This window comes from Rhinatrema bivittatum, chromosome 3 (assembly GCF_901001135.1).
Source record: "Rhinatrema bivittatum chromosome 3, aRhiBiv1.1, whole genome shotgun sequence".
Classification (NCBI taxonomy): domain Eukaryota; kingdom Metazoa; phylum Chordata; class Amphibia; order Gymnophiona; family Rhinatrematidae; genus Rhinatrema; species Rhinatrema bivittatum.
The window spans coordinates 529,986,240-530,002,486 of NC_042617.1; the positions used below are offsets into that span (position 1 = coordinate 529,986,240).

Consider the following 16,247-nt stretch of genomic DNA (forward strand, 5'->3'; position numbering starts at 1 on the left):
CTCTCATGATTTTAAATACCTCTATCACATCCCCCTCAGCCACCTCTTCTCCAGGCTAAACAGTCCTAACCTCTTTAGTCTTTCCTCATAGGGGAGCTGTTCCATCCCCTTTATCATTTTCGTCGCTCTCAGTAATTCACCAGCACCTCAGATCTTCCATCAGCCTCAGGCACCTACCAAATCCCACTGCTTCCCGTCTCTTCCCTCCGTCCCAATAGCATTCCGGTAGCATCGCACAATATAGTCATGAAATTGAAAAAAGATACTTTTACCTGACTACAAATAGTTAACTATTTCTTACCACCGTGAAATTATTTTATCAGAGTCTGTTTCAAAACACAAATTTTGCTTGCTGTTGTACACTATACCTGAAATAGGGGCAACAGCAGTCAGCTAGGCACATGCTCAGCCATATTAGTCACTACAGGACTGGCAGCAGCAGCCCGCAAGGAGCATGCGCAACACTATTATTATTATTAGTCACTGCCAGAGCGGAAGTAAGGATCCTACAACATTATTTTTAGGCACAGCTAGACCGGAAGTAGCGGGAGTACGCAGAGCGCATGCACTTATATTAGTCACGCCGGGACCGGAAGCAGGGAACAGGGGGCCAACATTAGTCACTGCGGGACCGGAAGCAGCGGCAGCCCGTAGGGAGCATGCGCAACACTATTAGTTACTGCGGGAGTGGACGCAGCGGTTGGGTTCCTGCAGGCAACCTGTGACGTCTATGTGTTGGTGCGCATGCACAGAGCACCGCCCCCCTCCCTTCTGTCTTTGCACGGTTGTCGGCAAGAGCTGAATGCAGAAGCAAGAGGGGAAGAGTAGTGGCTCATTGTTGGCAGTAGCGCGGTGAAAAACGCCTATAAATTAAATAGCCCAATTTGGCGGGAAAATTGCCTACTTGGCAATATTGCTCTGCAGTATCCCCAGCCAGCTCGTGGAGCAGAAGACCTGACTCCAGCCCAGGTTTGTGTTTCTTGTTCAGGCCTTTGCCTACAGTACCTCATCTTACACTGCTCTAGAGATGTGCAGGCCCCTTCAAAATAGGTTCGTTGAATAATTGATTGGACGAAGCAGGAAAAATGTACAAGTTTGAATGTGTTCTATGAACCTTTGAGACACAATTTTCATTCCTGATCTTGATTTTTTAAAAACCCAAAGCAGATTGTATTGAATTAGTGGATCCTTTCTTTTTCTTTCCTTTTTTTATGTAAATCGTAATTACATTTTTCTTTTAAATTTGTTTTGAATTTTTTCTCAGATCTACTGGGTAATAGCGACAGTTCTGTCAATCTAAACCAGGCTAAACCTTGCGGAGTTCGATCTCCATCTCAAAATTGTTTACACACATCTCTTTTAATAATCCATCCACAGATACATAAAGTTTTGGAAAGGTGCAATTTACCTGTTAACTGTTTTGGGGGGTGTTTTTTTTTTTTTACCCTGACTTTCTCCTGTCGGCTTCCTTTCTCTTGTTCAGCTAGCTTTCGTTCTTTTGTTTATTTACTTTTTTAAAGTTCAGCCTCTATGCTGCTGGAAGCTAAGTGCTCTGGCCCGACGAGAGGGAGGAGATTGTGTGAATAATGCAAGTTGTATATCTGTCCTTTCTGTTTGTGATTACAAGGAAAGTTGTAAGGAAGTATCCGAGCACCCTGCCATGCCCCCATCGCACTATTTAGGCATTTATTCTGAAGGTTGCGATATTTCAGGCCATCCCAGTGTCAGTAGTAGTCGTTTGAAGTGGAGCTGAAGAGTGGTTAGAGAATACTGACCTCTGGGAGCTTGTTAACACACGTTCGTTTTTGAAACGAGTGGAGACATCCTATCAGGATCAACATTTCATTTTATAAAACTATTTGAATTGTTCTGTCATTTTTTAACAAGTGAATATGGTTGCTGTTTCATTCTTGGTAACTTATGCCAAACTTGATTTAAGACCATATTTTCTTAAACTTGGAATATTATTCACTGGAAGCTACATTTGGAAGCCTAATGTAGTTGTAAATAAAATAGAAGTAGATATTTTTTTCCTTGGGTGGGAAGTACCATGAATTTATGGTTAACATTATAGACCAATTCAGACAGTGTGGTCCATTCCGATTTCCTACATCTGGTCCTATTATTTTTGATTTTTCCAAAGTTAGTGTGGCATCTAGAGACAAATGCCTTGGGTGAGGGGGTAGATTTCTGCTAATAGAAAGGAAAGAAAAAAATGATGCCCCAAGAACAGAATAAAATATGGTTTAAAATGATGTCCTGTAGGAGAGAGTTTAAATTTGGCTCCAGTTGAGTACAGTGCCCGTGGATCTGCTTAGTGGAAGGCCCCTGAAATTCACAAGTGATAGCTGTGCTGAGTGCCCTGGCTTATTCTTCTACATAACTATATTGCATCTTTGGCAAATAATTATTTTTTATAATAACATGTTAAATCTAATATATTTTCATGTTGTATTAATTTCTCTCGTTTCCAGAGTATTTTTCTTGTGAATAAATCTAGTATAGTATTGGTTGCAGAGTTTCCCTCTGCTTACTTTCATGGTGCTCCCACATCAGTGTAATGCATCTATCTCCCTGTTTTGCTTTCACCTTCCAGTGTTTTAAGTCTTCTTCTGTATGGGGTTTGCAAATTACATACAGTCTTTAATAAGTCTTCACACCTTTGTTTGTTTTTTCACATTCTGCTGTCTAAAAAATACTAATCAAAATGCATTAAAATAGGAGTTTGTTTTGTTAATATGCATAACTTTTTCACTTTTATCATAAAAGAACAATTACAGAAATATTTCAAAAGTTATTAAGAATAAAGAAACAAAGTCTTGCATAAGTCTTCACACTGTTAACTCTGTACTTGGTAGGAGCCCCTTTTGTAGTAGTAATAGCCATGGGTTGTTTTGGATTGGTGTCTACCAGTTTTGCAAGATGGGATAGTAGACTTGGTAGTAAAGCTCAGGTTTTTTTCAGATTTGCCTGGGGATCATCTGTGGATTGCAGTCTTCAAGTTTTGCCACAGGTTTTCTATTGTATTCAGGTCTGGACAATGTCTGGGCTGTTCAAAAACGTTAATTTTGTTCTTGTTGAGCTATTCCATTGTTGCTTTTATTTTGTGCTTAGGGTCATTGTTCTGCTGAAAAGTGAATCTTTTCCCCAAACCTAGGTCTCTGGCAGACTTAAATTGTTTTTCCTCCAGGATCTGCCTGTACTTTGCATCATCCATCTATCCTTGATCTACACAAGCATCTCCACTACATAATGCTGCTACAACCATACTTTATTATAGGGATGGTGTTAGCTGAGAGATGTGCTATTTGTTTTATGCCATGCATATTGCTCAGCATTGAAACCAAAAAGTTCCCTTTGGTCTCATCAGACCACAAAACCTTCTCCTACATGTGTGCAATGTCTCCTAAGTGTTTCTTTGTAAATGCTATCCTGCATATTTTATGGCTTTTCTTTGCAGCTTCCTTCTTGCCACTCTTCCAAAAGGGCCAGGTTTGTGGGCTAATCATGAAATTGTTGAACTGTCAACATTTTTCCCTGGTCTTAGGCAGAGACCTCTCTAGCTCTTTTGAAGTCATTTTAGGTTTAGGATTGCTTAACCTACAGCTACTGACTTTGGAGAGACGGCCTGATCGCAGCAGTATCTCAGTGGTATCAAACTGTTTCCACTTTACAGTGATGGACCTGATAGTGCCCAAGGCATATTCAAGCACAGTGATATTTTTTAATAGCCTTTCTATCCATAACTTTTGAATAACAATATCCCAGAATTAATTTTGCATGTTTTGACCTTTGCTTCAAATTCACTTCATGCAACAGACATCCAGGAGTATTTGAATCAGTTCCACAATTGTAAATGGACACAGGTAGATTCTAACTTATTTGTTTAAGGCAGTTTTTTAAACCGGAGTTAATTTGGATTTGTTATGACAAAGGGTGTGAAGACTTATGCAATTGAGACTTTTTTAAAATTCTTAATTACTTTTGGAATATTTCTGTTTTTCTTGCATGAAAAAGTGTAGCGTATGTTGTGTAGATCAGTGAAACAAACTCCTACTTTAATGCGTTTTGATTTATATTTTTTAGACAATGTGAAATATACAAGGATGTGAAGACTTGCAAGGCACTGTATAACATGAATAAGCACTCAGGTACAGTTACATGTGTGAGGGTATAGGTACAGGAAGAGCAAACTGCTGCATATCGGCATTGATGAAAAGTGACAGTTGAGCAGGGTTGCTGCCTATCAGCACCTTAGAGACAGTGGTAGATCAATGTGCAGGTGCAGTAAAAGCAAGAGAAACTGTAAAGATCAGCAAAGAGCCAGCATGACAGCTATGTAAGGGAGTGCTGCATATTGGTACTGAGGAAAAGTCAGAACTGAATGGAGGCCAGGTGGATGGGAATAGTAATAGGTGCAGTTATACTGATGGACAACTGTGAGACCTTACCTTTGAAAGAGCAAGGGAGCTGCAGGTCAGGACAGAAGTGCAGTGACAGCTTTGGGAGGGAGCTCATGTAAGCACCTGTCTTTAGTAAATAGTGCAACATACCAAGTTACAAAACATTACCCTTTTTTTTTTTTTTTTTTTTTTAAAGTACCAAGACTGAAGATTTATATTTACTGTTAAAGAAAACTGTTTATCAGTGCAGCAGTTTTTAAGTCTTTGGTTAATATTTTCTGGAGCTGCATTTTTTTTAAACAGAATAATTGCTGTAATTGCTTGCAATAAGAAGACAAAAAACCTTCTAGTATATACTATGTTCTACCTATACCTCTGCACAGCTCTGTTACTATGCCTCAGTGATGATGTACACCATCCTGTGCTCTGCCTGTACTGAATCGTTTTGGAGCAGAGACTGCCGATCATGCCAGATTTGTTCAGGATTCTTTGCTGACTTTCTGACATGTACAGATCACTAGTTCAAATCATTGTGTCACTTGTGGCTTAATTTATATGATCTGGTCTTTGATGGTCATGGATGAAAACTCTGAAATGATTGATTTGAGGCTGCTTTATGCTGTCATACCTTTGTCGAGACACATGAAAATACTGATTTGTTATCCATGCTTGAAATAAAATAAAAATGAACCATATTGTAGTAGCATTGAAGTGCACCAGGGAATGTTTTAGCTAAATGTCAATTTCTTGGGTGTTTATCACCTGGTCTTTGATCTCATGCCTCTCATTATAGTCAAATTATAATATTGGTTTTGAACAAAAGATAAACTAAATATTTCAGGAGTACTATCAGGAGTGAATTTAGCACTTAGATTGCTACATTTGCTTAGAGTAAATTCAAGCTTTCTCATGCCTTCAGAAGTGAAAAGATAACACAGTAACCTACAGGATTCTGAAACTCTTTTCGTTTCTTGAGTCAGTACTGTAACGTTTCCTGTGCCTTGTCATGTTTGGCATTCTGCAGTCGATTACACATTAACTTAAAAAAAACCAAAACAACCTGTGCTTAGTATATACAGTGTAATCTTTCAAGAGAACACATGGCAACTATTCACACTCTGTTGATCCCTACTTTTTGTTTCTAGGTACTTACTTGTTTTATTCTTTTAAGCCAACCTCTGCAGTTCTTGAACCATTGGGAGTGGTCATGTCTAGACCCTTCAGCCTCGTGTGCTGCCGCAGGCTCGGTGCGCGCAGGGAGAGCTTGGGGCAGGTTTTCGGGGGTTACGCGCGTATCCCTTTGAAAATCTGCCCCATTTTGAGTATTGTACAATTTTATGAAGATCCCATACTGAAAATCATCTTATTATGTTGGCTGTCGGTGTTACTTATTCATTTGAATATTCTGTACAGCTTCTCATTTGTAGTGTAGAGGGGGATATTTGGAAGTACAAAGAGGCTTAGCAACCTAGTGCTTGTTACATTTGAACAGTGAACGCTATACTTTAAGACCCAGGAGTTGCTGTTGCATCCATATACTGAAACCATCAATGTTTGGAAGTTTGGCTTACAGTAGTAGTTCCATTAAGATACAGCACATTCTCTAGACAGATAAATGTATCGCAGCTGTGGAAGTCTTTTTGCCATTAAATTGCAGTGCAAGAAATGTGACTTCAGGGAATTTTTTATAATGAACTATTGGGTTTAGGAAACATTTTTTTTCATTAAGATGCAGTATGATAATGTACATATTTTCTATGTTTTTGTTCATCAGAAAATATGGTAAAGACATAGCTGTTCTGAGCTTTCTAGAAGTACCTTTTGCACGTATAGTGAAGAGATCGCGTTATTTGTGGATCCAAGTTTTGCAATGTTTGGTTATCTAAGTAGCTTATTGTTTTGTAGTTTTCACATTAGCTGTATAGGAACATTTGTAGAGTTTGTTGAACTCCTTTTGACAGGGCACGCTTATATGCAGTTTTCACCTTAAGTGATCATGCTTGGTTAGAGAGCTTTGAAGTGACAACTATTTATTTAAAAAAAAAAAAGTTCCACCTGTAATATACTGGCCAGCATCCAGAACCTCTCCTAGTATGTAGCAATATTCAGTTTATATGAGAAGCTTTACTGTATATGACACGAACCATGTTGACAGGTGTGGTCCCAGTGGCATCATACGCCCTATATACAGTTAGTCCTTGTTGGCAAGAATGTCTGACAGCATTACTCATTGTACAGGGCTTCACCCACACAAATCCATTGTATAACATGGTTACTAATTTGCAGGGCTGGAAAAAAAAAGTTTCCAGGTTGTCCTGGTGACTAAAATTCGGTGTCTAGCACCTGCTGTCCCGAAGGGATGAGCAATAGCAACCCAGACTGAAAACTGTCACGATAGCCCCAAGCCCAGGATCTCTATACAGCATCAGCTTCTGGGGAAGATGAGGCCCTGAGCTGTGAGGACAGTGGTGTGATGGGGCCAGAAACAGTAGTGGTTGCTAAGGTGGGAAGGATAATTAGAAGCCCCAGGCTGGATGCAGGAGGAGGAGCAGCTGTTGGGGCAGGGAGACATGGTAGCCTGAACTGGAGAGGGGCTGGAGCCGCAAAAAGTTAACAAGAAAAACAAATATTACCCACCCATTGCCTAAGAATTTTGCTTGACCCCTAAGAAGCACTGTATATATGATGAATAATAATGTGACATAGTAACGACAGCAGAAAAGGACCACATGGTCTATCCAATCTGCCCAGCAAGCTTCTTATGGTACTGTCTACTGCAGTGTGTAGGTCACCCCCAGGTTTCTCTTAAGGGTAGTCCGTGCAGTTACCCCCAGTCCTTATAATGGTAGTAATATTTTAATCTAAAACCAAACAACTGTCAAATCCAAAACATTACTGCTAGCAACATTTTTACTGGGTGAGGAGCCTTCCTGAAAATTCCAGCAATGCTGACCTGCTTTTCTTTTGGACTTGGCCATAGGAGCTGTCCTGTGTTTTTTCCCTTATGTCTGCATATCAGTACACTCAGCCCATAAAAGTCTGGGTCCCAGTTGGTTCCACATCTCCCAGCAGTTTGAAAATGACAAAGTATAGTAGTCCATGGCTGTTCCTTTTGCTGCCAGACCAATGATGTGCACATAAGTAAGCCAAAACAATTGCAAGATGTAGAACATAGGTGGAGATAATATAGTTAAATTATTCTGTCTTCGGTAAGTCTCATGACACTAAAAACGAATTGGAAAAAAGCAAGTTTGCTTACCGTAAACGATGTTTCCGTAGATAGCAGGATGAATTAGCTATGCTGTCATGGGATCTGTCAATCAGGCCCGGGAGGCGGAGCTTGTCAAAGCAGAGAACAGAGCTTTGCTCTCTGCGGCTGTGCGTGTGTTCCCGCGCAGGAAAGTAACGGCATCTCCTCAGTCTGTAATAAAGCTGTAGTGTAGTCGAAGACTTGGTGACTGCCAGGGAGGTGGGTGGGTCAGCATGGCTAATTCATCCTGCTATCTACGGAAACATCGTTTACGGTAAGCAAACTTGCTTTTTCCAGTCAATAGCAGGGCTGAATTAGCCATGCTGTCATGGGAGTCCAAAGCTCCTGATCACATCATTATGACATATATGGTTGGACGTGATCTTTGACAGTGTGGCAGTCACCGAGGACAGGAGGATAGAGATTGCAGTATTGCTTGCCCTATCTTCGCATCCGTGGCTGCTTGTTGGTCAAGGCAGTAATGAGATGTGAAGGTATGCAGTGATGACCATGTAGCTGCCTTGCAAATGTCTATGGGTTGCACATTCTTCAGGTGTGCTAAGGATGTTGCTACTGCTCTGACTTGGTGAGCTTTAGGAGTAGACTGTAAATGTAAATTCTGTTTGTCGTAGCAGAATTTGATGCACTGCGCTATCCAACTGGAGATGGTGCGTTTAGCCACTGGCAGTCCAGGTGCCTTCGGGTCGTAGGAAACAAAGAGTTGAGAAACACGGGAGTCCGAGTTCGTTCTTTCTTTGTAGTGTGTTAAAGCTCTCTTACAATCCAGTGTATGCAGTAGCTTTTCCCTATCGTTTGCATGAGGTTTAGGGAAAAATATTGGTAATTCCATTATTTGATTGAGATGGAATGGGGTAACTACTTTGGGAAGGAAGGATGGGTGAGTTCGTAGAACTACCTTCTGTTGATGAAATTGCAAGTATGGAGGATAATGGACCAAAGCTTGTAACTCACTAACTCTTCGTGCTGATGTTACCGCAACCAGGAATACCACCTTCCAAGTGAGGTATTTAATGTGTGCTGAGTCCATAGGTTCAAATGGGGAAAGCATGAGCTGTTCCAGAACTATATATTGAGGTTCCATGGAACTGGAGGTTTGGATACCGGAGGACGAATGTGTGTTAAACCCTTTATGAAACGAGTTAGTAATGGGTGATTGGATATAGGAATGTCATTGATTGGTCTATGATAGGCGCCTATGGCGCTGAGGTGAACTCTGATGGATGATGTTGCTAGACCAGCTACATATAGTGTATGCAGATAATTAATGAGCAATTCCGGGGAACAGTCCAATGGTGGTACACCTTTGGAAGTGCACCAGGCAGAGTAGCGTTTCCATTTATAGCTATAATTTTTCCTGGTTGAGAGTTTCCTTGATTGTAACAAAATGAATTGTGCTGAAGTGGAAACTCCTTGTTCTGTTAGAAGGATTCTTTCAATCTCCAAGCTGTCAAGTGTAGAGATGAATGTAGCGGGTGTAGTAGTGTTCCTTGATCTTGGCTGAGAAGATCTTGACGATTCGGTAATAGAATTGGATCCTTGATGGATAGTCGAAGTAGGAAACTGTACCATGGTTGCCTCGGCCATGCCGGGGCTATGAGTATCAGTTGAGCTTTGTCCGTTATGCACTTCTGAATTGTTCTTGTTATGAGAGGTATGGGAGGAAAGGCATAGAGAAGGCCTGTTGTCCACGGAATGAGGAAGGCATCTTGAGCAATCCTGAATTGGCTTGGTCTTATCGAGCAGAATTTGGGAACTTGAGAATTGATCTCTGTTGCAAAGAGATCTATGGAAGGTGTCCCCCACTGCAGAAATATGTCCTGGACTACTTCTGTATCGAGTGTCCATTCGTGGGGATGAAAGATGCGGCTTAGTCTGTCCGCTCTGGTGTTTGCAACTCCTGGTAGGTAAGTTGTTTGTAGATGTATGCAATTTTTGTGAGCATGTTCGAAGATTGTCAGGGTCTCTTTGCAGAGGGACCATGAACCGGACCCTCCTTGTTTGTTGATGTAAAACATCGCTACCTGGTTGTCTGTGTAGATCATGACCCTGTGTCCTTTCAGGTGGTCTTGGAAGACTCGCAATGCGTTGCGAATCGCTCTGAGTTCCAGTAGATTTATTTGTAGATTTTGTTCCGAGAGTGTCCATGACCCTTGGATTTCGTAAATCTCGAGGTGAGCACCCCATCCCTTGCGAGACGCATCTGTGGTTAGGACTGCATTGTGAGGAGGGGGGCTGAACAATGCTCCCTTGGACAAGGTGGAGTCTAGGAGCCACCATGCTATATCTTTTTTCATTTCTGCGGTCAGCAATAACTTTTGCGTCAATGGTTGTGAATGCTGTTTCCATTGGTGTTTTAGACCCCATTGTAGGCGTCTCATGTGTAGCCTGGTGTTGGGAACCATGAAATTCGCCGCTGCCATGTGGCCCAGAATTACCAGGACTTGTCTTGCTGACGGCCTCTGAGTATGTTTCAAGGTGTGCAGAAGTTGACGGAAATGTGATATTCTGTCGTCTGGGAGGTATGCCCTGTTGCATGTAGTGTCCAGGCATGCGCCTATGAACTGTAACTGCTGTGTTGGTTGTAGATGTGATTTCTGAAAATTTATCACCAACCCTAGGTCTTGTAAGCAATGTGTCACCCGATTGAGGTGATCCTGTAAGATGTTCGGAGTTGAGGCTATTATGAGCCAGTCGTCCAGATATGGAAAGATGGTTATACCTTGTTTCCTGAGATGAGCCACCACCACTATCATGCATTTGGTGAAAACTCTGGGTGCAGCCGATAGTCCAAAGGGAAGAACTTTGTATTGGTAGTGTTGATGTCTGTAGCGAAAGCACAGGTAACGCCACGAGGATGGATGGATTGGAATGTGCGTGTAAGCATCCTTCAGATCGATGGAGCACATCCAATCGTTGGTTTTAATGAGAGGAAGAATTGACTTCAACGATACCATTTTGAATTTCTCCTTGATGAGAAATTTGTTCAACTCCCTTAGGTCTAGTATTGGGCGAAGGCCCCCAGACTTCTTTGGTATGAGGAAGTACGGGGAATAAAATGCTGCCAATTTGGGATGTGGGTGGATTTGTCGAATTGCTTGTTGCTTGCGCAGTGAAGCAATTTCCTCCCCCAGTTGTGGATGGGAATTGTGAGTTTTGAGTGTGGAAAGATGGGGCAATATGGGTTTTGTGAGAAATTGGAGTTGGTAGCCTTGACGTACTATCTCCAGAACCCATTGATCTGATGTTATTGTTTGCCAGGCTTTCAGGCAAGTACGAATTCTGCCTGGAGGAGCTTGATGTTGTGGTGGCGGCTGAGTAACTAAAAAGATGAGGTCGCTTTTGTTGCAGTAGTAGGCTGTTGTGCCTGTTGCCTCTGGTTACGTGGTTTACCTCTTCGTTGATTTGAGGTATTGTTTTGTGGAGCAGGACGTTGGTAGGCAGGGTATGGCTGCGTACGAAAAGATTGATAAGATCTAAAGGGTCTTCTGGCATATGATTGTCTACGGTTAGACCCCACATAGCGACGTGCAGTCGAATAATTAGGATGCGATGCTAGCGATTGTACCGCTAGAGCTTCATCCTTTAATTTGCTTACTGCTTCCTGGAATTTTTCTCCGAACAGGTTGTCTCCTGTGCATGGGAGGTTTGTTAGTTTCTCATGCAAGTCATCTCGTATGGAACTGGAACGTAACCATGCTAGTCTGCGGGCTGCAATAGCTGCTGCAGAAGCCCTGGATGAAGTTTCATGTGCCTCATAGATTGATCTTAATAGGTGTCGAGAACATTCTTCCATGTCATGAAGAGGCTGAGGTATCTGTTCAGCTACTGAGCTATGTATACCTTTCATAGCTTGCATACACTCATATAAATATTGTACCATGTAGAACTGATGTTGCATAATTCTTGCTGTTAACATCGAGTTATGGTATATTTTCCTTCCAAACTCATCCAAGTATTTGTTGTCTTTCCTCGGTGGGAAAGTAGTGTGTAACTTTATTTTCCTGAATCTCTGCATCGCCGACTCTACTACAATTGATGCGTGAGGTAATTGTGGTAGAGTGTATAGTGATGTTTTCTTCATACGAAATTTCATGTCTGTTTTCCTGGAAACAGCTGTAGTTGTATAAGGTGTTTCCCAGGATTTTTGTAAGGTGGAATGCAGGATCTCTTGTGGTGGAAGAGATGTTGGTTCCACCTGAGTATCAAATATTTTTAGAAGTCCAAGAGTTTCCGCTCTAGGGTCTGTTTCTTTTTGGACCTCTAGGTGTAGAATGGTACCCATTTTTTCTATGAATTTTGGGTATGTAAGGTCTTCAAGAGGGGAATACGGCTCCTGTAGTTGGTCCTGGGTATCTGACAGACATCCCACTGATGATAATGGGGATGTTTGCATTGAAGGAGAATCAAAAGATGTATCTTGTATATGAGTAGGCGAGGCTGGTTGGTTTATCCTGGGAGATGTCTGTGGTTCTGCCGACTGTTCTCCATTAGACTGTGTTTTATGTTTTGTAGCACTGTCCTGAGAAGTATAGTTATCTTAAAAGATGATTGAAGCGTCTCATAAAAGCCTGCTAGAGACTGCAACAATTGAAAAAATGCTTCTCTTGTATGAGAGGGCATTACCATACGATTGTCTTGTTGTTGTGAGATAATTATTGGAGGTGAAGTTGCAGGAACTTCCCTATCTCTCTGTCTCTTATTGATTGGAGTATTTCTTAAGTCTTCCGAATCTGAAGAAGTGGTAGAGGAAAGAATTTGTACCAGTTTTGTTAATGAACCGGTAGTAGATGGAACTTTATGAGATGATTTAGAAGTCGATGGATTCATCTCCCATGTAGCACTCCTCTTCTTTAATCTTTTAGAATGGGAGTGATGTGAGTACCTATGATAGTCCTCAGATGACGATTCATTATCTGTGACTTCAGCCTCGGAAGAAGAGCTGTGTGAAGGGTATCGTTTTCGCTTCAACTCTCTCTTTAATTTTTGAGGCGAGTAATTTTTGTTTTTATGTGCAGATCTTGATCTATGCAGTGATTTAGATTTATGCGCGGATATGTGTTTACGCGCAGATGTAGAGGTATGCGCGACTGTAGACTCATGCGCACATGAATGTCTGTGCGCGGAGGTAGAACTGTGCGCGGTTGTAGTTTTATGCGCATATTTCTTGTATCCCGAGCGCACAGGGTTTATCGGCGCCATGCGCATAAGTTTTCTTACAGTTGGCGCCGTGCGCGCAGTTGTTTTCGGCGCCATGCGCATAGGTGTTTCCGGCTCCATGCGCATAGTTGTCTTCGGTGCCATGCGCTTAGGAGTTTCCAGCGCCGTGCGCATATCTGGTTGGCGCGGTGGTCTTTTCTGCGCCATGTGCGCCGGAAGCGCTAAGTTATGCGCAGACTCTGTCTTCGGCGCTGGTATGTGCGCATCTGGCACCATAGGCGCAGAAGTTGTCGGCGCCAAGGTTTCTTTCTCCGATGAGGTATGTTGCGGCTCTTTAGGCACTGGGGATTTCTGAGAATCCATTGGCCTTTGTTTTTTTTATTTTCCATTACCTCTTAAATTAGAGGATTTAGGATCCGACGAGAGAGTTTTCTTTTTTGTTGGAGCCGAGGAAGTTAACTGGCCCGGTGATGAGTGAGCCTCCGACAGGTCCCGTGAGGCAAAAAGTTCTTGAAGCCTATAGGCTCTTTGTTTTAACGCTCTCGGTGACATTTTAGAGCAATACTCACAGTTCTCTGTATCGTGGTGTGATCCGAGACATTTATAACAGCGGTTGTGTCCGTCGGTGACAGACATTCTTTTACCGCAAGGACAGGGTTTAAAACCCGGTTTTGACATTTTTCTGTTTTTAAACTGAGGAGAGATCAGCTCCACGTGCGATTCCCGCTCGCGGAAAAAACAGACTGAGGAGATGCCGTTACTTTCCTGCGCGGGAACACTCGCGCAGCCGCAGAGAGCAAAGCTCTGTTCTCTGCTTTGACAAGCTCTGCCTCCCAGGCCTGATTGACAGATCCCATGACAGCATGGCTAATTCAGCCCTGCTATCGATGGGAAATAAATGTTTATCTGGCACAGCTGTTTAAAGAATACAGAGCAGTTTGACTAGTTTGCTACCAAATATCCTAAGAAAGTACAAGGCTGTAATCTGTACGAAGATCTTCATACAGTTTTGGTCATTGGCACCCTACTTGATGCTCCCAAAAAGATGCTCTAATTTTAGTTGCTTATGTTTATTGAAATATCTTATGACTGAATATGTGAGGCATGGGAGTTTTTGGATAGTGCTGCCACCAAGCAATAGCTGTGTTAAGCTGTACTGCAATAGAGAACAAAATGGTATGCACAACACAGTAGCATGTGATTCTAGTGAAATGGTTTTGTCATTTTATTCACTTGCAGCATAAGTGTTGAGTGTAGAGAATCTCCAAGCAGATAAGCAAACAGATTTAGTGAAAATATGAAGACTGATTTTTTTTAGACCAAAAAAAGACAGAACACCAGAGAACATTTCATGTATACAGAAAATGCTCTTCTGTAAGAAAAATGTCTCAACAGTTTGGTTTAAAACACACGTTAAAAAATGGTTTGGGTTGATGTAAAACTATTTCCTTACAAAACTCAATTGAAATAGTGCCTTAACGATGTTGGCAAAAATAAGCAACTTGCCTATGATCTTGGCAATTTCTGGAAGATAATCCTAGAATTATTCAGAGCATTTGATTTACCGATGAGGTACATTTCCATCTCAATGGATATGTGAATAAGTAGACCATGCCTATATGGGCCTTTGGGGAAAACCCCCAGGAAATAATGGAGATACCTTGTACATCCACAGAAATGTATGCTGTGATGTACTATTTTAACAACAGGAATTGTCGGACCAGTCTTTCATGCTAGTACAGTGAATGCTGATCATTACTTGAAAGTCTTTTGATTAGTTTGTTCTATTTCTTCAATGATTGGAAACTGATTTTGAGGAAACATTTTTTCCTGTAAGATAATCTGACTGCATGCGGCCAAAACAATTCTGGACTTCTTAGAGCATTTTCGTGATAGCCCTCTTTTATTGCTGTCCCAATTTTCTTTGGAACTGGGTGGCCTGGCCATCATTGATCCATGATCTGAATCCACATGACTGCTTTTTATGGACTTTCCTGCACGATAATGTGTATGGGAAAAACTTCAGCAGGGTGCAAGAGCTGAAGGAAGAAATTACAGCAGCTTTGAACTGCATCAGGGAAGAAACTTTATCTGTAGATAATGGAAATCTTTGGTTGACATCTACAAGTGGTTTTGGGTGCCAAAGGATCACGCGTTGAAAATGTTTGTTTATACAAGTTAAATCTCCCATTCTTTACATGTGTTTTGATACCAGAAGCGATGCTCTAAGTAACATAGTTCAATAAATATAAGAAATTTAAAAACACATTTTCGGAACACTTATATGTGAGTAAAAGGCGGTGTCCAGAAGGAGCAAATTTAGGATATTTTTGGTCACTTGCCTGATGGATAAAACAAAATCTTAGGTTGGCCTTTCAGACTGTTCTAGAAATATGAAGAGAAGCAGCTTGAAATATTTTGTGTAATTTGTTTTGCTAATTTTAAAAGATAAATTGAGAGCATGAGGGGGAGTTCAGTGGCATGGCAGTGCTGTATGCATTTCTGTGTGGAGGGACCCAGGTTTGATTCCCGGCTCAGGACGTCTGCTCCCCGGTACAGCTGTGGCAGGGGATGCTGCAAAGGCAGCATTCATAGCCCCTGTGGGGGTGCGATATGGAACAAATGTGCACAGGAGTGTGTAAGAACAAGATTGCAAGCATATCTGGAAACTTCTTACTCATGTTAAACAGCAATGCGAAAGGTAAAAGCAGATAATTTTTGAGCATTGTAGATGAATAAATAACCTCCCTAAATTTAGAAAACTAAACTAATCTGCCTCCAAATGCTTGTGCAATAAGGAAACTCTCAGTATTCCAGTGATTGACCAAAGTCTCAGGAAACAATCCTTAAATAAAGATTCTTTCTTGTATAAACCAAAATTGAAATGTGGGGACTTCAAGAATTCAGACTGTAACAGTATGAGTATTTTTTTATATCCTGTCTTTCTAGTTCAACAAAGATCAATCCAGCAAAATTTAATAAATACAAATCCCAGTATCCATAATACAATATCAGGATATAAAATACAGTATAAACATAAAACAAAGCATAATATAAAAGGTTATACATAATTATACACCAGTAAAATACTAACATGCCCAGTCTTCTATCTGCCCCTACCCACTCAGTACCCATTCAAAATAACACATGCTTGGGATTTTTCTTAATGCAATAGCTAGCTGGACATAGGATGGTGGGAAAATTTGGATGAGGGTGTGAATTAGTAAACTTATGACTGACTGACTGACTGTCATTGGGCCATCTAGACTTCTGTTGCCAGGGCATCATCTAGAATCCTTCTCTCCCCCCCCCCCCCCCCCATAAAAAGGACATATAGTAAGCACTCGAACATATAACCTGTTTTGTGACTCCATTTTGAGAGTTGTACTCCTTTTTCAGTTCTGTAGAAGAGAGCA

The 16,247-nt window shown here is 41.5% G+C and overlaps 1 protein-coding gene across 3 annotated transcripts in view; it reads left to right on the top strand.

Moving 5' to 3' along the window:
- The first annotated feature begins 604 nt into the window (after window positions 1-604).
- Window positions 605-16,247, top strand: part of MAPRE3 (microtubule associated protein RP/EB family member 3) — a 253,669-nt gene continuing 238,026 nt past the window's right edge. Inside the window, exons 1-2 of one of the 3 annotated variants that reach the window (XM_029596286.1) lie at window positions 606-969; window positions 4,087-4,151. The gene's annotated coding sequence lies outside the window, so the exon portion shown is untranslated. Of the gene's footprint in view, window positions 970-4,086; window positions 4,152-16,247 lie in introns of all 3 variants that reach the window. The other 2 variants (XM_029596287.1, XM_029596285.1) reach the window with 2 other exon arrangements.